The sequence below is a fragment of the Chiloscyllium plagiosum genome, unplaced genomic scaffold (genome assembly GCF_037043375.1).
Source record: "Chiloscyllium plagiosum isolate Xiang-an unplaced genomic scaffold, Cpla_swu_hap1 HiC_scaffold_53Y, whole genome shotgun sequence".
NCBI classification, from domain to species: Eukaryota; Metazoa; Chordata; class Chondrichthyes; order Orectolobiformes; family Hemiscylliidae; genus Chiloscyllium; species Chiloscyllium plagiosum.
In genome coordinates this window covers 4,340,435-4,367,381 of record NW_028270192.1, presented here as the reverse complement: position 1 = coordinate 4,367,381, position 26,947 = coordinate 4,340,435, and positions in this window count along the sequence as shown.

Genomic DNA, 26,947 nt, shown 5'->3' with positions numbered 1-26,947 from the left:
CACACTGCACAAACTTCGCACACTATACACTGCACAAACTCTGCACACTGCACAAACTTTGCACTACGCACAAAGCACATTGCACAAACTCTGTACAATGCACACTGCACAAACTCCGCACACAATACACTGCACAAACGTCGCACAACGCACACTGCACAAACTCTGCACAATGCACACTGCACAAACTCCACACACCGCACACTGCACAAACTCCGCACTCTGCACACTGCACAAACTCTGCACACTGCACAGTGCACAAACTCCGCACATTTCACAAACTCCGCACTATGCACAATGCACACTGCACAAACTCCGCACAATGCACACTGCAATAACTCCGCACAACGCACACTGCAGTAACTCCGCACAATGCACACTGGACAAACTCCGCACATTCACACTGGACAAACGCCGCACAATGCACACTGGACAATCTCTGCACAACCCACACTGCACAAACTCTGCACAACGCACACTGCACACTGCACACTGCAAAAACACCACACTACGCACATTGCACAAACTTCAAGCACTGCACACATTCTGCACAACGCACACTGCACAAAATCCGCACTGAGCACACTGCACACACTCCACACTATGCACACTGCACAAACTCTGCACTCTGCACACTGCACAAACTCCGCACTACACACACTGCACACTGCACCAACTCTGCACACTGCACAAACTCCGCACTACACACACTGCACACTGCACCAACTCCGCACACTGCACAAACTCCGCAAACTGCACAAACTCCGCACTACGCACACTGCACAAACTCTGCACACTGCACACTGCACAAACTCCACTCACTGCACACTGCACAAACTCTGCACACTACACACTGCACAAACTCTGCACACTGCACAAACCTCGCACTACGAACCACGCACACCGCACAAACTCCGCACAACGCACACTGCACTAACTCCGCACACTTCACAAAATCCACAATACACACAACGCACACTGCACAAACTCAGCACTACACACAACGCACACTGCACAAACTCTGCACTACGCACACTGCACACTGCACAAACTCTGCGCACTGCACAATGCATGAACTCCTCACACTGCACACTGCACAAACTCCTCACACTACACAAACTCCACACACTGCACACTGCACAAACTCCGTACATTGCACAAACTCCGCACTACACACACTGCACAAACTCTGCACACTGCACACTGCAAAAACACTACACTCTGCACACTGCACAAACTCCTCACTATGCACACTGCACACACTCCGCACACTGCGCATACTTTGCACTCCGCACACTGCACAAACTCCGCACTATGCACTCCGCACACTGCACAAACTCCGCACTAAGCACACTGCACACTGCACAAACTCCGCACACTGCACAAACTCCGGAAACTGCAAAAACTCTGCACACAGCACACTGCACGATCTCCGCACTACGCACACTGCACAAACTCTGCACACTGCGCACTGCACAAACTCCGCTCACTGCACACTGCACAAACTTCGCACACTATACACTGCACAAACTCTGCACACTGCACAAACTTTGCACTACGCACAAAGCACATTGCACAAACTCTGTACAATGCACACTGCACAAACTCCGCACACAATACACTGCACAAACGTCGCACTACGCACACTGCACAAACTCTGCACAATGCACACTGCACAAACTCCACACACCGCACACTGCACAAACTCCGCACTCTGCACACTGCACAAACTCTGCACACTGCACAGTGCACAAACTCCGCACATTTCACAAACTCCGCACTATGCACAATGCACACTGCACAAACTCCGCACAATGCACACTGCAATAACTCCGCACAACGCACATCGCACATTGCACAAACGCTGCACAACGCACACTGCATAAACTCCTCACTACGCACACTGCACACTGCACAAACTCCACACTACGCACACTGCACAAACTCCGCACACTGCACAATCTCCGCACCACGCACACTGCACACTGCACAAACTCCGCTAACTCCACAAACTCCGCACACTGCACACTGCACAAACTACGCACTACGCACACTGCACAAACTCTGCACCAACTCCGCACACTACACACTGCACAAACTCTGCACACTGCACAAACTTCGCACTACGTACCACGCACATTGAACAAACTCCACACACTGCACAAACTCCGCACACTGCACAAACTCCACACTACGCACACTGCTCACTGCACAAACTCCGCACTATGCACACTGCACACTGCACCAATTCCGCACACTGCACAAACTCCGCACTACGCACACTGCAAAACCTCTGCACACTGCACACTGCACAATCTCCGCTCACTGCACACTGCACAAACTCCGCACACTACACACTGCACCAACTCTGCACACTGCACAAACATCGCACTACGCACAACGCACATTTCACAAACTCCGCACAACGCACACTGCACAAACTCCGCACACTGCCCAAACTCCACACTACGCACACTGCACACTGCACAAACTCCGCACTATGCACACTGCACACTGCACCAACTCCGCACACTGCACAAACTCCGCTAACTGCACAAACTCCGCACACTGCACACTGCACAAACTACGCACTACGCACACTGCACAAACTCTGCACCAACTCCGCACACTACACACTGCATAAACTCTGCACACTGCACAAACTTCGCACTACGCACCACGCACATTGAACAAACTCCACACACTGCACAAACTCCGCACACTGCACAAACTCCACACTACACACACTGCACACTGCACAAACTCTGCACTATGCACACTGCACACTGCACCAATTCCGCACACTGCACAAACTCCGCAAACTGCACAAACTCCGCACACTGCACACTGCACAAACTCCGCACTACGCACACTGCACAAACTCTGCACACAGCACACTGCACAAACTCCGCTCACTGCACACTGCACAAACTCCGCACACTACACTCTGCACAAACTCTGCACACTGCACAAACTTCGCACTACGCACAACGCACAATGCACACTGCACAAACTCCGCACAATGCACACTGCACTAACTCCGCACAACGCACACTGCACTAACTCCGCACAATGCACATTGGACAAACTCCGCACAATGCACACTGGACTAACGCCGCACAATGCACACTGGACAATCTCTGCACAATCCACACAGCACAAACTCTGCACTACGCGCACTGCACACTGCAAACACTCCACACTACACACACTGCACAAACTTCGCACTATGCACATCGCACATTGCACAAACGCTGCACAACGCACACTGCATAAACTCCTCACTACGCACACTGCACACTGCACAAACTCCACACTACGTACACTGCACAATCTCCGCACACTGCACAATCTCCGCACCACGCACACTGCACACTGCACAAACTCCGCAATATGCACACTGCACACTGCACCAATTCCGCACACTGAACGAACTCCGCAAATTGCACAAACTCCGCACACTGCAGACTGCACAAACTCCGCACACTGCACACTGCACAAACTCCGTACATTGCACAAACTCCGCACTACGCACACTGCACAAACTCTGCACACTGCACACTGCAAAAACACTACACTCTGCACACTGCACAAACTCCTCACTACGCACACTGCACACACTCCGCACACTGCACAAACTCTGCACTCCGCACACTGCACAAACTCCGCACTATGCACTCCGCACACTGCACAAACTCCGCACTAAGCACACTGCACACTGCACAAACTCCGCACACTGCACAAACTCCGGAAACTGCAAAAACTCTGCACACAGCACACTGCACGAACTCCGCACTACGCACACTGCACAAACTCTGCACACTGCGCACTGCACAAACTCCGCTCACTGCACACTGCACAAACTTCGCACACTATACACTGCACAAACTCTGCACACTGCACAAACTTTGCACTACGCACAAAGCACATTGCACAAACTCTGTACAATGCACACTGCACAAACTCCGCACACAATACACTGCACAAACGTCGCACTACGCACACTGCACAAACTCTGCACAATGCACACTGCACAAACTCCACACACCGCACACTGCAGAAACTCCGCACTCTGCACACTGCACAAACTCTGCACACTGCACAGTGCACAAACTCTGCACATTGCACAAACTCCGCACTATGCACACTGCAATAACTCCGCACAACGCACACTGCAGTAACTCCGCACAATGCACACTGGACAAACGTCGCACTACGCACACTGCACAAACTCTGCACAATGCACACTGCACAAACTCCACACACCGCACACTGCACAAACTCTGCACACTGCACAGTGCACAAACTCCGCACATTTCACAAACTCCGCACTATGCACAATGCACACTGCACAAACTCCGCACAATGCACACTGCAATAACTCCGCACAACGCACACTGCAGTAACTCCGCACAATGCACACTGGACAAACTCCGCACATTCACACTGGACAAACGCCGCACAATGCACACTGGACAATCTCTGCACAACCCACACTGCACAAACTCTGCACTACGCACACTGCACACTGCACACTGCAAAAACACCACACTACGCACATTGCACAAACTCCGAGCACTGCACACATTCTGCACAACGCACACTGCACAAAATCCGCACTGAGCACACTGCACACACTCCACACTATGCACACTGCACAAACTCCGCACACTGCACAACCTCCGCACTACGCACACTGCACAAACTCCACATTACTCACACTGCACAAACTCCTCCAATGGCACACTGCACAAACTCCGCACACTGCACAAACTCCGCACACTGCACACTGCACAAAGTTTGCACACCGCACACTGCACAAACTCTGCACGCTGCACACTGCACTAACTCCACACAACGCACACTGGTCAAACTCCGCACAACGAACACTGGACAAACGCCACACAATAAACACTGGACAATCTCTGCACAACCCACACTGCACAAACTCTGCAATACGCACACTGCACACTGCAAAAACTCCACACTACACACACTGCACAAACTTCGCACACTGCACACATTCAGCACTATGCACACTGCACAAAATCCGCACTGAGCACACTGCACACACTCCACACTATGCACACTGCACAAACTCTGCACATTGCACACTGCACAAAATCCGCACTACGCACAATCTCCACAAACTCCAAACTACACACAGTGCACAAACTCCACACATGGCACACTGCACAAACTCCGCACTATGCACCATGCACACTGCACAAACTCCGCACTCTGCACACTACACATTCTCCGCACTACGCACGCTGCAAAACCTCTGCACACTGCACACTGCACAATCTCCGCTCACTGCACACTGCACAAACTCCGCACACTAAACACTGCACCAACTCTGCACACTGCACAAACTCCGCACACTGCACACTGCACAAACTCCGCACACCACACACTGCACAAACTCCACACGCTGCACACCACACAAACTCCGCACAACGCACACTGCACTAACTCCGCACACTTCACAAACTCCACAATACGCACAACGCACACTGCACAAACTCCGCACTACACACATCGCACACTGGACAAACTCTGCACTACGCACACTGCACACTGCACAAACTCTGCACGCTGAACACTGCACAAACTCTGCGCACTGCACAATGCATGAACTCCTCACACTGCACACTGCACAAACTCCTCACACTACACAAACTCCGCACACTGCACACTGCACAAACTCCGTACATTGCACAAACTCCGCACTACGCACACTGCACAAACTCTGCACACTGCACACTGCAAAAACACTACACTCTGCACACTGCACAAACTCCTCACTACGCACACTGCACACACTCCGCACACTGCACAAACTCTGCACTCCGCACACTGCACAAACTCCGCACTATGCACTCCGCACACTGCACAAACTCCGCACTAAGCACACTGCACACTGCACAAACTCCGCACACTGCACAAACTCCGGAAACTGCAAAAACTCTGCACACAGCACACTGCACGAACTCCGCACTACGCACACTGCACAAACTCTGCACACTGCGCACTGCACAAACTCCGCTCACTGCACACTGCACAAACTTCGCACACTATACACTGCACAAACTCTGCACACTGCACAAACTTTGCACTACGCACAAAGGACATTGCACAAACTCTGTACAATGCACACTGCACAAACTCCGCACACAATACACTGCACAAACGTCGCACTACGCACACTGCACAAACTCTGCACAATGCACACTGCACAAACTCCGCACTCTGCACACTGCACAAACTCTGCACACTGCACAGTGCACAAACTCCGCACATTGCACAAACTCCGCACTATGCACACTGCAATAACTCCGCACAATGCACACTGCAGTAACTCCGCACAATGCACACTGGACAAACTCCGCACATTCACACTGGACAAACGCCGCACAATGCACACTGGACAATCTCTGCACAACCCACACTGCACAAACTCTGCACTACGCACACTGCACACTGCACACTGCAAAAACACCACACTACGCACATTGCACAAACTCCGAGCACTGCACACATTCTGCACAACGCACACTGCACAAAATCCGCACTGAGCACACTGCACACACTCCACACTATGCACACTGCACAAACTCCGCACACTGCACAACCTCCGCACTACGCACACTGCACAAACTCCACATTACTCACACTGCACAAACTCCTCCAATGGCACACTGCACAAACTCCGCACACTGCACAAACTCCGCACACTGCACACTGCACAAAGTTTGCACACCGCACACTGCACAAACTCTGCACGCTGCACACTGCACTAACTCCACACAACGCACACTGGACAAACTCCGCACAACGAACACTGGACAAACGCCACACAATAAACACTGGACAATCTCTGCACAACCCACACTGCACAAACTCTGCAATACGCACACTGCACACTGCAAAAACTCCACACTACACACACTGCACAAACTTCGCACACTGCACACATTCAGCACTATGCACACTGCACAAAATCCGCACTGAGCACACTGCACACACTCCACACTATGCACACTGCACAAACTCTGCACATTGCACACTGCACAAAATCCGCACTACGCACAATCTCCACAAACTCCAAACTACACACAGTGCACAAACTCCACACATGGCACACTGCACAAACTCCGCACTATGCACCATGCACACTGCACAAACTCCGCACACTGCACACTACACAAACTCCGCACTACGCACACTGCAAAACCTCTGCACACTGCACACTGCACAATCTCCGCTCACTGCACACTGCACAAACTCCGCACACTACACACTGCACCAACTCTGCACACTGCACAAACTCCGCACAACGCACACTGCACTAACTCCGCACACTTCACAAACTCCACAATACGCACAACGCAAACTGCACAAACTCCGCACACCACACACTGCACAAACTCCGCACGCTGCACACCGCACAAACTCCGCACAACGCACACTGCACTAACTCCGCACACTTCACAAACTCCACAATACGCACAACGCAAACTGCACAAACTCTGCACTACGCACACTGCACACTGCACAAACTCTGCACGCTGAACACTGCACAAACTCTGCGCACTGCACAATGCATGAACTCCTCACACTGCACACTGCACAAACTCCTCACACTACACAAACTCCGCACACTGCACACTGCACAAACTACGTACATTGCACAAACTCCGCACTACGCACACTGCACAAACTCTGCACACTGCACACTGCAAAAACACTACACTCTGCACACTGCACAAACTCCTCACTACGCACACTGCACACACTCCGCACACTGCACAAACTCTGCACTCCGCACACTGCACAAACTCCGCACTATGCACTCCGCACACTGCACAAACTCCGCACTAAGCACACTGCACACTGCACAAACTCCGCACACTGCACAAACTCCGGAAACTGCAAAAACTCTGCACACAGCACACTGCACGAACTCCGCACTACGCACACTGCACAAAATCTGCACACTGCGCACTGCACAAACTCCGCTCACTGCACACTGCACAAACTTCGCACACTATACACTGCACAAACTCTGCACACTGCACAAACTTTGCACTACGCACAAAGCACATTGCACAAACTCTGTACAATGCACACCGCACAAACTCCGCACACAATACACTGCACAAACGTTGCACTACGCACACTGCACAAACTCTGCACAATGCACACTGCACAAACTCCACACACCGCACACTGCAGAAACTCCGCACTCTGCACACTGCACAAACTCTGCACACTGCACAGTGCACAAACTCCGCACATTGCACAAACTCCGCACTATGCACAATGCACACTGCACAAACTCCGCACAATGCACACTGCAATAACTCCGAACAACGCACACTGCAGTAACTCCGCACAATGCACACTGGACAAACTCCGCACATTCACACTGGACAAACGCCGCACAATGCACACTGGACAATCTCTGCACAACCCACACTGCACAAACTCTGCACTACGCACACTGCACACTGCACACTGCAAAAACACCACACTACGCACATTGCACAAACTCCGAGCACTGCACACATTCTGCACAACGCACACTGCACAAAATCCGCACTGAGCACACTGCACACACTCCACACTATGCACACTGCACAAACTCCGCACACTGCACAACCTCCGCACTACGCACACTGCACAAACTCCACATTACTCACACTGCACAAACTCCTCCAATGGCACACTGCACAAACTCCGCACACTGCACAAACTCCGCACACTGCACACTGCACAAAGTTTGCACACCGCACACTGCACAAACTCTGCACGCTGCACACTGCACTAACTCCACACAACGCACACTGGACAAACTCCGCACAACGAACACTGGACAAACGCCACACAATAAACACTGGACAATCTCTGCACAACCCACACTGCACAAACTCTGCACACTGCACAAACTTCGCACTACGCACAACGCACAATGCACACTGCACAAACTCCGCACAATGCACACTGCACTAACTCCGCACAACGCACAATGCACTAACTCCGCACAACGCACATTGGACAAACTCCGCACAATGCACACTGGACTAACACCGCACAATGCACACTGGACAATCTCTGCACAATCCACACAGCACAAACTCTGCACTACGCGCACTGCACACTGCAAAAACTCCACACTACACACACTGCACAAACTTCGCACTATGCACATCGCACATTGCACAAACGCTGCACAACGCACACTGCATAAACTCCTCACTACGCACACTGCACACTGCACAAACTCCACACTACGTACACTGCACAAACTCCGCAATATGCACACTGCACACTGAACGAACTCCGCAAATTGCACAAACTCCGCACACTGCAGACTGCACAAACTCCGCACACTGCACACTGCACAAACTCCGTACATTGCACAAACTCCGCACTACGCACACTGCACAAACTCTGCACACTGCACACTGCAAAAACACTACACTCTGCACACTGCACAAACTCCTCACTACGCACACTGCACACACTCCGCACACTGCACAAACTCTGCACTCCGCACACTGCACAAACTCCGCACTATGCACTCCGCACACTGCACAAACTCCGCACTAAGCACACTGCACACTGCACAAACTCCGCACACTGCACAAACTCCGGAAACTGCAAAAACTCTGCACACAGCACACTGCACGAACTCCGCACTACGCACACTGCACAAACTCTGCACACTGCGCACTGCACAAACTCCGCTCACTGCACACTGCACAAACTTCGCACACTATACACTGCACAAACTCTGCACACTGCACAAACTTTGCACTACGCACAAAGCACATTGCACAAACTCTGTACAATGCACACTGCACAAACTCCGCACACAATACACTGCACAAACGTCGCACTACGCACACTGCACAAACTCCGCACAATGCACACTGCACTAACTCCGCACAACGCACACTGCACTAACTCCGCACAATGCACATTGGACAAACTCCGCACAATGCACACTGGACTAACGCCGCACAATGCACACTGGACAATCTCTGCACAATCCACACAGCACAAACTCTGCACTACGCGCACTGCACACTGCAAACACTCCACACTACACACACTGCACAAACTTCGCACTATGCACATCGCACATTGCACAAACGCTGCACAACGCACACTGCATAAACTCCTCACTACGCACACTGCACACTGCACAAACTCCACACTACGTACACTGCACAAACTCCGCACACTGCACAATCTCCGCACCACGCACACTGCACACTGCACAAACTCCGCAATATGCACACTGCACACTGCACCAATTCCGCACACTGAACGAACTCCGCAAATTGCACAAACTCCGCACACTGCAGACTGCACAAACTCCGCACACTGCACACTGCACAAACTCCGTACATTGCACAAACTCCGCACTACGCACACTGTACAAACTCTGCACACTGCACACTGCAAAAACACTACACTCTGCACACTGCACAAACTCCTCACTACGCACACTGCACACACTCCGCACACTGCACAAACTCTGCACTCCGCACACTGCACAAACTCCGCACTATGCACTCCGCACACTGCACAAACTCCGCACTAAGCACACTGCACACTGCACAAACTCCGCACACTGCACAAACTCCGGAAACTGCAAAAACTCTGCACACAGCACACTGCACGAACTCCGCACTACGCACACTGCACAAACTCTGCACACTGCGCACTGCACAAACTCCGCTCACTGCACACTGCACAAACTTCGCACACTATACACTGCACAAACTCTGCACACTGCACAAACTTTGCACTACGCACAAAGCACATTGCACAAACTCTGTACAATGCACACTGCACAAACTCCGCACACAATACACTGCACAAACGTCGCACTACGCACACTGCACAAACTCTGCACAATGCACACTGCACAAACTCCACACACCGCACACTGCAGAAACTCCGCACTCTGCACACTGCACAAACTCTGCACACTGCACAGTGCACAAACTCCGCACATTGCACAAACTCCGCACTATGCACACTGCAATAACTCCGCACAACGCACACTGCAGTAACTCCGCACAATGCACACTGGACAAACTCCGCACATTCACACTGGACAAACGCCGCACAATGCACACTGGACAATCTCTGCACAACCCACACTGCACAAACTCTGCACTACGCACACTGCACACTGCACACTGCAAAAACACCACACTACGCACATTGCACAAACTCCGAGCACTGCACACATTCTGCACAACGCACACTGCACAAAATCCGCACTGAGCACACTGCACACACTCCACACTATGCACACTGCACAAACTCCGCACACTGCACAACCTCCGCACTACGCACACTGCACAAACTCCACATTACTCACACTGCACAAACTCCTCCAATGGCACACTGCACAAACTCCGCACACTGCACAAACTCCGCACACTGCACACTGCACAAAGTTTGCACACCGCACACTGCACAAACTCTGCACGCTGCACACTGCACTAACTCCACACAACGCACACTGGTCAAACTCCGCACAACGAACACTGGACAAACGCCACACAATAAACACTGGACAATCTCTGCACAACCCACACTGCACAAACTCTGCAATACGCACACTGCACACTGCAAAAACTCCACACTACACACACTGCACAAACTTCGCACACTGCACACATTCAGCACTATGCACACTGCACAAAATCCGCACTGAGCACACTGCACACACTCCACACTATGCACACTGCACAAACTCTGCACATTGCACACTGCACAAAATCCGCACTACGCACAATCTCCACAAACTCCAAACTACACACAGTGCACAAACTCCACACATGGCACACTGCACAAACTCCGCACTATGCACCATGCACACTGCACAAACTCCGCACACTGCACACTACACAAACTCCGCACTACGCACGCTGCAAAACCTCTGCACACTGCACACTGCACAATCTCCGCTCACTGCACACTGCACAAACTCCGCACACTACACACTGCACCAACTCTGCACACTGCACAAACTCCGCACACTGCACACTGCACAAACTCCGCACACCACACACTGCACAAACTCCACACGCTGCACACCACACAAACTCCGCACAACGCACACTGCACTAACTCCGCACACTTCACAAACTCCACAATACGCACAACGCACACTGCACAAACTCCGCACTACACACATCGCACACTGGACAAACTCTGCACTACGCACACTGCACACTGCACAAACTCTGCACGCTGAACACTGCACAAACTCCGCGCACTGCACAATGCATGAACTCCTCACACTGCACACTGCACAAACTCCTCACACTACACAAACTCCGCACACTGCACACTGCACAAACTCCGTACATTGCACAAACTCCGCACTACGCACACTGCACAAACTCTGCACACTGCACACTGCAAAAACACTACACTCTGCACACTGCACAAACTCCTCACTACGCACACTGCACACACTCCGCACACTGCACAAACTCTGCACTCCGCACACTGCACAAACTCCGCACTATGCACTCCGCACACTGCACAAACTCCGCACTAAGCACACTGCACACTGCACAAACTCCGCACACTGCACAAACTCCGGAAACTGCAAAAACTCTGCACACAGCACACTGCACGAACTCCGCACTACGCACACTGCACAAACTCTGCACACTGCGCACTGCACAAACTCCGCTCACTGCACACTGCACAAACTTCGCACACTATACACTGCACAAACTCTGCACACTGCACAAACTTTGCACTACGCACAAAGCACATTGCACAAACTCTGTACAATGCACACTGCACAAACTCCGCACACAATACACTGCACAAACGTCGCACTACGCACACTGCACAAACTCTGCACAATGCACACTGCACAAACTCCGCACTCTGCACACTGCACAAACTCTGCACACTGCACAGTGCACAAACTCCGCACATTGCACAAACTCCGCACTATGCACACTGCAATAACTCCGCACAACGCACACTGCAGTAACTCCGCACAATGCACACTGGACAAACTCCGCACATTCACACTGGACAAACGCCGCACAATGCACACTGGACAATCTCTGCACAACCCACACTGCACAAACTCTGCACTACGCACACTGCACACTGCACACTGCAAAAATACCACACTACGCACATTGCACAAACTCCGAGCACTGCACACATTCTGCACAACGCACACTGCACAAAATCCGCACTGAGCACACTGCACACACTCCACACTATGCACACTGCACAAACTCCGCACACTGCACAACCTCCGCACTACGCACACTGCACAAACTCCACATTACTCACACTGCACAAACTCCTCCAATGGCACACTGCACAAACTCCGCACACTGCACAAACTCCGCACACTGCACACTGCACAAAGTTTGCACACCGCACACTGCACAAACTCTGCACGCTGCACACTGCACTAACTCCACACAACGCACACTGGACAAACTCCGCACAACGAACACTGGACAAACGCCACACAATAAACACTGGACAATCTCTGCACAACCCACACTGCACAAACTCTGCAATACGCACACTGCACACTGCAAAAACTCCACACTACACACACTGCACAAACTTCGCACACTGCACACATTCAGCACTATGCACACTGCACAAAATCCGCACTGAGCACACTGCACACACTCCACACTATGCACACTGCACAAACTCTGCACATTGCACACTGCACAAAATCCGCACTACGCACAATCTCCACAAACTCCAAACTACACACAGTGCACAAACTCCACACATGGCACACTGCACAAACTCCGCACTATGCACCATGCACACTGCACAAACTCCGCACACTGCACACTACACAAACTCCGCACTACGCACACTGCAAAACCTCTGCACACTGCACACTGCACAATCTCCGCTCACTGCACACTGCACAAACTCCGCACACTACACACTGCACCAACTCTGCACACTGCACAAACTCCGCACAACGCACACTGCACTAACTCCGCACACTTCACAAACTCCACAATACGCACAACGCAAACTGCACAAACTCCGCACACCACACACTGCACAAACTCCGCACGCTGCACACCGCACAAACTCCGCACAACGCACACTGCACTAACTCCGCACACTTCACAAACTCCATAATACGCACAACGCAAACTGCACAAACTCTGCGATACGCACACTGCACACTGCACAAACTCTGCACGCTGAACACTGCACAAACTCTGCGCACTGCACAATGCATGAACTCCTCACACTGCACACTGCACAAACTCCTCACACTACACAAACTCCGCACACTGCACACTGCACAAACTACGTACATTGCACAAACTCCGCACTACGCACACTGCACAAACTCTGCACACTGCACACTGCAAAAACACTACACTCTGCACACTGCACAAACTCCTCACTACGCACACTGCACACACTCCGCACACTGCACAAACTCTGCACTCCGCACACTGCACAAACTCCGCACTATGCACTCCGCACACTGCACAAACTCCGCACTAAGCACACTGCACACTGCACAAACTCCGCACACTGCACAAACTCCGGAAACTGCAAAAACTCTGCACACAGCACACTGCACGAACTCCGCACTACGCACACTGCACAAAATCTGCACACTGCGCACTGCACAAACTCCGCTCACTGCACACTGCACAAACTTCGCACACTATACACTGCACAAACTCTGCACACTGCACAAACTTTGCACTACGCACAAAGCACATTGCACAAACTCTGTACAATGCACACTGCACAAACTCCGCACACAATACACTGCACAAACGTTGCACTACGCACACTGCACAAACTCTGCACAATGCACACTGCACAAACTCCACACACCGCACACTGCAGAAACTCCGCACTCTGCACACTGCACAAACTCTGCACACTGCACAGTGCACAAACTCCGCACATTGCACAAACTCCGCACTATGCACAATGCACACTGCACAAACTCCGCACAATGCACACTGCAATAACTCCGCACAACGCACACTGCAGTAACTCCGCACAATGCACACTGGACAAACTCCGCACATTCACACTGGACAAACGCCGCACAATGCACACTGGACAATCTCTGCACAACCCACACTGCACAAACTCTGCACTACGCACACTGCACACTGCACACTGCAAAAACACCACACTACGCACATTGCACAAACTCCGAGCACTGCACACATTCTGCACAACGCACACTGCACAAAATCCGCACTGAGCACACTGCACACACTCCACACTATGCACACTGCACAAACTCCGCACACTGCACAACCTCCGCACTACGCACACTGCACAAACTCCACATTACTCACACTGCACAAACTCCTCCAATGGCACACTGCACAAACTCCGCACACTGCACAAACTCCGCACACTGCACACTGCACAAAGTTTGCACACCGCACACTGCACAAACTCTGCACGCTGCACACTGCACTAACTCCACACAACGCACACTGGACAAACTCCGCACAACGAACACTGGACAAACGCCACACAATAAACACTGGACAATCTCTGCACAACCCACACTGCACAAACTCTGCAATACGCACACTGCACACTGCAAAAACTCCACACTACACACACTGCACAAACTTCGCACACTGCACACATTCAGCACTATGCACACTGCACAAAATCCGCACTGAGCACACTGCACACACTCCACACTATGCACACTGCACAAACTCTGCACATTGCACACTGCACAAAATCCGCACTACGCACAATCTCCACAAACTCCAAACTACACACAGTGCACAAACTCCACACATGGCACACTGCACAAACTCCGCACTATGCACCATGCACACTGCACAAACTCCGCACACTGCACACTACACAAACTCCGCACTACGCACACTGCAAAACCTCTGCACACTGCACACTGCACAATCTCCGCTCACTGCACACTGCACAAACTCCGCACACTACACACTGCACCAACTCTGCACACTGCACAAACTCCGCACAACGCACACTGCACTAACTCCGCACACTTCACAAACTCCACAATACGCACAACGCAAACTGCACAAACTCCGCACACCACACACTGCACAAACTCCGCACGCTGCACACCGCACAAACTCCGCACAACGCACACTGCACTAACTCCGCACACTTCACAAACTCCACAATACGCACAACGCAAACTGCACAAACTCTGCACTACGCACACTGCACACTGCACAAACTCTGCACGCTGAACACTGCACAAACTCTGCGCACTGCACAATGCATGAACTCCTCACACTGCACACTGCACAAACTCCTCACACTACACAAACTCCGCACACTGCACACTGCACAAACTACGTACATTGCACAAACTCCGCACTACGCACACTGCACAAACTCTGCACACTGCACACTGCAAAAACACTACACTCTGCACACTGCACAAACTCCTCACTACGCACACTGCACACACTCCGCACACTGCACAAACTCTGCACTCCGCACACTGCACAAACTCCGCACTATGCACTCCGCACACTGCACAAACTCCGCACTAAGCACACTGCACACTGCACAAACTCCGCACACTGCACAAACTCCGGAAACTGCAAAAACTCTGCACACAGCACACTGCACGAACTCCGCACTACGCACACTGCACAAAATCTGCACACTGCGCACTGCACAAACTCCGCTCACTGCACACTGCACAAACTTCGCACACTATACACTGCACAAACTCTGCACACTGCACAAACTTTGCACTACGCACAAAGCACATTGCACAAACTCTGTACAATGCACACTGCACAAACTCCGCACACAATACACTGCACAAACGTTGCACTACGCACACTGCACAAACTCTGCACAATGCACACTGCACAAACTCCACACACCGCACACTGCAGAAACTCCGCACTCTGCACACTGCACAAACTCTGCACACTGCACAGTGCACAAACTCCGCACATTGCACAAACTCCGCACTATGCACAATGCACACTGCACAAACTCCGCACAATGCACACTGCAATAACTCCGAACAACGCACACTGCAGTAACTCCGCACAATGCACACTGGACAAACTCCGCACATTCACACTGGACAAACGCCGCACAATGCACACTGGACAATCTCTGCACAACCCACACTGCACAAACTCTGCACTACGCACACTGCACACTGCACACTGCAAAAACACCACACTACGCACATTGCACAAACTCCGAGCACTGCACACATTCTGCACAACGCACACTGCACAAAATCCGCACTGAGCACACTGCACACACTCCACACTATGCACACTGCACAAACTCCGCACACTGCACAACCTCCGCACTACGCACACTGCACAAACTCCACATTACTCACACTGCACAAACTCCTCCAATGGCACACTGCACAAACTCCGCACACTGCACAAACTCCGCACACTGCACACTGCACAAAGTTTGCACACCGCACACTGCACAAACTCTGCACGCTGCACACTGCACTAACTCCACACAACGCACACTGGACAAACTCCGCACAACGAACACTGGACAAACGCCACACAATAAACACTGGACAATCTCTGCACAACCCACACTGCACAAACTCTGCACACTGCACAAACTTCGCACTACGCACAACGCACAATGCACACTGCACAAACTCCGCACAATGCACACTGCACTAACTCCGCACAACGCACAATGCACTAACTCCGCACAACGCACATTGGACAAACTCCGCACAATGCACACTGGACTAACACCGCACAATGCACACTGGACAATCTCTGCACAATCCACACAGCACAAACTCTGCACTACGCGCACTGCACACTGCAAAAACTCCACACTACACACACTGCACAAACTTCGCACTATGCACATCGCACATTGCACAAACGCTGCACAACGCACACTGCATAAACTCCTCACTACGCACACTGCACACTGCACAAACTCCACACTACGTACACTGCACAAACTCCGCAATATGCACACTGCACACTGAACGAACTCCGCAAATTGCACAAACTCCGCACACTGCAGACTGCACAAACTCCGCACACTGCACACTGCACAAACTCCGTACATTGCACAAACTCCGCACTACGCACACTGCACAAACTCTGCACACTGCACACTGCAAAAACACTACACTCTGCACACTGCACAAACTCCTCACTACGCACACTGCACACACTCCGCACACTGCACAAACTCTGCACTCCGCACACTGCACAAACTCCGCACTATGCACTCCGCACACTGCACAAACTCCGCACTAAGCACACTGCACACTGCACAAACTCCGCACACTGCACAAACTCCGGAAACTGCAAAAACTCTGCACACAGCACACTGCACGAACTCCGCACTACGCACACTGCACAAACTCTGCACACTGCGCACTGCACAAACTCCGCTCACTGCACACTGCACAAACTTCGCACACTATACACTGCACAAACTCTGCACACTGCACAAACTTTGCACTACGCACAAAGCACATTGCACAAACTCTGTACAATGCACACTGCACAAACTCCGCACACAATACACTGCACAAACGTCGCACTACGCACACTGCACAAACTCTGCACAATGCACACTGCACAAACTCTGCACACCGCACACTGCACAAACTCCGCACTCTGCACACTGCACAAACTCTGCACACTGCACAGTGCACAAACTCCGCACATTGCACAAACTCCGCACTATGCACACTGCAATAACTCCGCACAACGCACACTGCAGTAACTCCGCACAATGCACACTGGACAAACTCCGCACATTCACACTGGACAAACGCCGCACAATGCACACTGGACAATCTCTGCACAACCCACACTGCACAAACTCTGCACTACGCACACTGCACACTGCAAAAACACCACACTACGCACATTGCACAAACTCCGAGCACTGCACACATTCTGCACAACGCACACTGCACAAAATCCGCACTGAGCACACTGCACACACTCCACACTATGCACACTGCACAAACTCCGCACACTGCACAACCTCCGCACTACGCACACTGCACAAACTCCACATTACTCACACTGCACAAACTCCTCCAATGGCACACTGCACAAACTCCGCACACTGCACAAACTCCGCACACTGCACACTGCACAAAGTTTGCACACCGCACACTGCACAAACTCTGCACGCTGCACACTGCACTAACTCCACACAACGCACACTGGTCAAACTCCGCACAACGAACACTGGACAAACGCCACACAATAAACACTGGACAATCTCTGCACAACCCACACTGCACAAACTCTGCAATACGCACACTGCACACTGCAAAAACTCCACACTACACATACTGCACAAACTTCGCACACTGCACACATTCAGCACTATGCACACTGCACAAAATCCGCACTGAGCACACTGCACACACTCCACACTATGCACACTGCACAAACTCTGCACATTGCACACTGCACAAAATCCGCACTACGCACAATCTCCACAAACTCCAAACTACACACAGTGCACAAACTCCACACATGGCACACTGCACAAACTCCGCACTATGCACCATGCACACTGCACAAACTCCGCACACTGCACACTACACAAACTCCGCACTACGCACACTGCAAAACCTCTGCACACTGCACACTGCACAATCTCCGCTCACTGCACACTGCACAAACTCCGCACACTACACACTGCACCAACTCTGCACACTGCACAAACTCCGCACACTGCACACTGCACAAACTCCGCACACCACACACTGCACAAACTCCGCACGCTGCACACCGCACAAACTCCGCACAACGCACACTTCACAAACTCCACAATACTCCACAATACGCACAACGCACACTGAACACTGCACAAACTCTGCGCACTGCACAATGCATGAACTCCTCACACTGCACACTGCACAAACTCCTCACACTACACAAACTCCGCACACTGCACACTGCACAAACTACGTACATTGCACAAACTCCGCACTACGCACACTGCACAAACTCTGCACACTGCACACTGCAAAAACACTACACTCTGCACACTGCACAAACTCCTCACTACGCACACTGCACACACTCCGCACACTGCACAAACTCTGCACTCCGCACACTGCACAAACTCCGCACTATGCACTCCGCACACTGCACAAACTCCGCACTAAGCACACTGCACACTGCACAAACTCCGCACACTGCACAAACTCCGGAAACTGCAAAAACTCTGCACACAGCACACTGCACGAACTCCGCACTACGCACACTGCACAAAATCTGCACACTGCGCACTGCACAAACTCCGCTCACTGCACACTGCACAAACTTCGCACACTATACACTGCACAAACTCTGCACACTGCACAAACTTTGCACTACGCACAAAGCACATTGCACAAACTCTGTACAATGCACACCGCACAAACTCCGCACACAATACACTGCACAAACGTTGCACTACGCACACTGCACAAACTCTGCACAATGCACACTGCACAAACTCCACACACCGCACACTGCAGAAACTCCGCACTCTGCACACTGCACAAACTCTGCACACTGCACAGTGCACAAACTCCGCACATTGCACAAACTCCGCACTATGCACAATGCACACTGCACAAACTCCGCACAATGCACACTGCAATAACTCCGAACAACGCACACTGCAGTAACTCCGCACAATGCACACTGGACAAACTCCGCACATTCACACTGGACAAACGCCGCACAATGCACACTGGACAATCTCTGCACAACCCACACTGCACAAACTCTGCACTACGCACACTGCACACTGCACACTGCAAAAACACCACACTACGCACATTGCACAAACTCCGAGCACTGCACACATTCTGCACAACGCACACTGCACAAAATCCGCACTGAGCACACTGCACACACTCCACACTATGCACACTGCACAAACTCCGCACACTGCACAACCTCCGCACTACGCACACTGCACAAACTCCACATTACTCACACTGCACAAACTCCTCCAATGGCACACTGCACAAACTCCGCACACTGCACAAACTCCGCACACTGCACACTGCACAAAGTTTGCACACCGCACACTGCACAAACTCTGCACGCTGCACACTGCACTAACTCCACACAACGCACACTGGACAAACTCCGCACAACGAACACTGGACAAACGCCACACAATAAACACTGGACAATCTCTGCACAACCCACACTGCACAAACTCTGCACTACGCACACTGCACACTGCAAAAATACCACACTACGCACATTGCACAAACTCCGAGCACTGCACACATTCTGCACAACGCACACTGCACAAAATCCGCACTGAGCACACTGCACACACTCCACACTATGCACACTGCACAAACTCCGCACACTGCACAACCTCCGCACTACGCACACTGCACAAACTCCACATTACTCACACTGCACAAACTCCTCCAATGGCACACTGCACAAACTCCGCACACTGCACAAACTCCGCTCACTGCACACTGCACAAAGTTTGCACACCGCACACTGCACAAACTCTGCACGCTGCACACTGCACTAACTCCACACAACGCACACTGGACAAACTCCGCACAACGAACACTGGACAAACGCCACACAATAAACACTGGACAATCTCTGCACAACCCACACTGCACAAACTCTGCAATACGCACACTGCACACTGCAAAAACTCCACACTACACACACTGCACAAACTTCGCACACTGCACACATTCAGCACTATGCACACTGCACAAAATCCGCACTGAGCACACTGCACACACTACACACTATGCACACTGCACAAACACTGCACATTGCACACTGCACAAAATCCGCACTACGCACAATCTCCACAAACTCCAAACTACACACAGTGCACAAACTCCACACATGGCACACTGCACAAACTCCGCACTATGCACCATGCACACTGCACAAACTCCGCACACTGCACACTACACAAACTCCGCACTACGCACACTGCAAAACCTCTGCACACTGCACACTGCACAATCTCCGCTCACTGCACACTGCACAAACTCCGCACACTACACACTGCACCAACTCTGCACACTGCACAAACTCCGCACACTGCACACTGCACAAACTCCGCACACCACACACTGCACAAACTCCGCACGCTGCACACCGCACAAACTCCGCACAACGCACACTGCACTAACTCCGCACACTTCACAAACTCCACAATACGCACAACGCACACTGCACAAACTCCGCACTACACACAACGCACACTGCACAAACTCTGCACTACGCACACTGCACACTGCACAAACTCTGCACGCTGAACACTGCACAAACTCTGCGCACTGCACAATGCATGAACTCCTCACACTGCACACTGCACAAACTTCTCACACTACACAAACTCCGCACACTGCACACTGCACAAACTACGTACATTGCACAAACTCCGCACTACGCACACTGCACAAACTCTGCACACTGCACACTGCAAAAACACTACACTCTGCACACTGCACAAACTCCTCACTACGCACACTGCACACACTCCGCACACTGCACAAACTCTGCACTCCGCACACTGCACAAACTCCGCACTATGCACTCCGCACACTGCAAAAACTCCGCACTAAGCACACTGCACACTGCACAAACTCCGCACACTGCACAAACTCCGGAAACTGCAAAAACCCTGCACACAGCACACTGCACGAACTCCGCACTACGCACACTGCACAAACTCTGCACACTGCGCACTGCACAAACTCCGCTCACTGCACACTGCACAAACTTCGCACACTATACACTGCACAAACTCTGCACACTGCACAAACTTTGCACTACGCACAAAGCACATTGCACAAACTCTGTACAATGCACACTGCACAAACTCCGCACACAATACACTGCACAAACGTTGCACTACGCACACTGCACAAACTCTGCACAATGCACACTGCACAAACTCCACACACCGCACACTGCAGAAACTCCGCACTCTGCACACTGCACAAACTCTGCACACTGCACAGTGCACAAACTCCGCACATTGCACAAACTCCGCACTATGCACAATGCACACTGCACAAACTCCGCACAATGCACACTGCAATAACTCCGAACAACGCACACTGCATAACTCCGCACAATGCACACTGGACAAACTCCGCACATTCACACTGGACAAATGCCGCACAATGCACACTGGACAATCTCTGCACAACCCACACTGCACAAACTCTGCACTACGCACACTGCACACTGCACACTGCAAAAACACCACACTACGCACATTGCACAAACTCCGAGCACTGCACACATTCTGCACAACGCACACTGCACAAAATCCGCACTGAGCACACTGCACACACTCCACACTATGCACACTGCACAAACTCTGCACACTGCACAACCTCCGCACTACGCACACTGCACAAACTCCACATTACTCACACTGCACAAACTCCTCCAATGGCACACTGCACAAACTCCGCACACTGCACAAACTCCGCACACTGCACACTGCACAAAGTTTGCACACCGCACACTGCACAAACTCTGCACGCTGCACACTGCACTAACTCCACACAACGCACACTGGACAAACTCCGCACAACGAACACTGGACAAACGCCACACAATAAACACTGGACAATCTCTGCACAACCCACACTGCACAAACTCTGCAATACGCACACTGCACACTGCAAAAACTCCACACTACACACACTGCACAAACTTCGCACACTGCACACATTCAGCACTATGCACACTGCACAAAATCCGCACTGAGCACACTGCACACACTCCACACTATGCACACTGCACAAACTCTGCACATTGCACACTGCACAAAATCCGCACTACGCACAATCTCCACAAACTCCAAACTACACACAGTGCACAAACTCCACACATGGCACACTGCACAAACTCTGCACTATGCACCATGCACACTGCACAAACTCCGCACACTGCACACTACACAAACTCCGCACTACGCACACTGCAAAACCTCTGCACACTGCACACTGCACAATCTCCGCTCACTGCACACTGCACAAACTCCGCACACTACACACTGCACCAACTCTGCACACTGCACAAACTTCGCACTACGCACAACGCACATTGCACAAACTCCGCACAACGCGCACTGCACAAACTCCGCACACTGCCCAAACTCCACACTACGCACACTGCACACTGCACAAACTCCGCACTATGCACACTGCACACTGCACCAACTCCGCACACTGCACAAACTCCACTAACTGCACAAACTCCGCACACTGCACACTGCACAAACTACGCACTACGCACACTGCACAAACTCTGCACCAACTCCGCACACTACACACTGCATAAACTCTGCACACTGCACAAACTTCGCACTACGCACCACGCACATTGAACAAACTCCACACACTGCACAAACTCTGCACACAGCACACTGCACAAACTCCGCTCACTGCACACTGCACAAACTCCGCACACTACACTCTGCACAAACTCTGCACACTGCACAAACTTCGCACTACGCACAACGCACAATGCACACTGCACAAACTCCGCACAATGCACACTGCACTAACTCCGCACAACGCACACTGCACTAACTCCGCACAACGCACATTGGACAAACTCCGCACAATGCACACTGGACTAACGCCGCACAATGCACACTGGACAATCTCTGCACAATCCACACAGCACAAACTCTGCACTACGCGCACTGCACACTGCAAAAACTCCACACTACACACACTGCACAAACTTCGCACTATGCACATCGCACATTGCACAAACGCTGCACAACGCACACTGCATAAACTCCTCACTACGCACACTGCACACTGCACAAACTCCACACTACGTACACTGCACAAACTCCGCACACTGCACAATCTCCGCACCACGCACACTGCACACTGCACAAACTCCGCAATATGCACACTGCACACTGCACCAATTCCGCACACTGAACGAACTCCGCAAATTGCACAAACTCCGCACACTGCAGACTGCACAAACTCCGCACACTGCACACTGCACAAACTCCGTACATTGCACAAACTCCGCACTACGCACACTGCACAAACTCTGCACACTGCACACTGCAAAAACACTACACTCTGCACACTGCACAAACTCCTCACTACGCACACTGCACACACTCCGCACACTGCACAAACTCTGCACTCCGCACACTGCACAAACTCTGCACTATGCACTCCGCACACTGCACAAACTCCGCACTAAGCACACTGCACACTGCACAAACTCCGCACACTGCACAAACTCCGGAAACTGCAAAAACTCTGCACACAGCACACTGCACGAACTCCGCACTACGCACACTGCACAAACTCTGCACACTGCGCACTGCACAAACTCCGCTCACTGCACACTGCACAAACTTCGCACACTATACACTGCACAAACTCTGCACACTGCACAAACTTTGCACTACGCACAAAGCACATTGCACAAACTCTGTACAATGCACACTGCACAAACTCCGCACACAATACACTGCACAAACGTCGCACTACGCACACTGCACAAACTCTGCACAATGCACACTGCACAAACTCCACACACCGCACACTGCACAAACTCCGCACTCTGCACACTGCACAAACTCTGCACACTGCACAGTGCACAAACTCCGCACATTGCACAAACTCCGCACTATGCACACTGCAATAACTCCGCACAACGCACACTGCAGTAACTCCGCACAATGCACACTGGACAAACTCCGCACATTCACACTGGACAAACGCCGCAAAATGCACACTGGACAATCTCTGCACAACCCACACTGCACAAACTCTGCACTACGCACACTGCACACTGCAAAAATACCACACTACGCACATTGCACAAACTCCGAGCACTGCACACATTCTGCACAGCGCACACTGCACAAAATCCGCACTGAGCACACTGCACACACTCCACACTATGCACACTGCACAAACTCCGCACACTGCACAACCTCCGCACTACGCACACTGCACAAACTCCACATTACTCACACTGCACAAACTCCGCACTAAGCACACTGCACAAACTCCGCACACTGCACAAACTCCGCACACTGCACACTGCACAAAGTTTGCACACCGCACACTGCACAAACTCTACACGCTGCACACTGCACTAACTCCACACAACGCACACTGGACAAACTCCGCACAACGAACACTGGACAAACGCCACACAATAAACACTGGACAATCTCTGCACAACCCACACTGCACAAACTCTGCAATACGCACACTGCACACTGCAAAAACTCCACACTACACACACTGCACAAACTTCGCACACTGCACACATTCAGCACTATGCACACTGCACAAAATCCGCACTGAGCACACTGCACACACTCCACACTATGCACACTGCACAAACTCTGCACATTGCACACTGCACAAAATCCGCACTACGCACAATCTCCACAAACTCCAAACTACACACAGTGCACAAACTCCACACATGGCACACTGCACAAACTCCGCACTATGCACCATGCACACTGCACAAACTCCGCACACTGCACACTACACAAACTCCGCACTACGCACACTGCAAAACCTCTGCACACTGCACACTGCACAATCTCCGCTCACTGCACACTGCACAAACTCCGCACACTGCACACTGCACAAACTCCGCACACCACACACTGCACAAACACCGCACGCTGCACACCGCACAAACTCCGCACAACGCACACTGCACTAACTCCGCACACTTCACAAACTCCACAATACGCACAACGCACACTGCACAAACTCCGCACTACACACATCGCACACTGGACAAACTCTGCACTACGCACACTGCACACTGCACAAACTCTGCACGCTGAACACTGCACAAACTCTGCGCACTGCACAATGCATGAA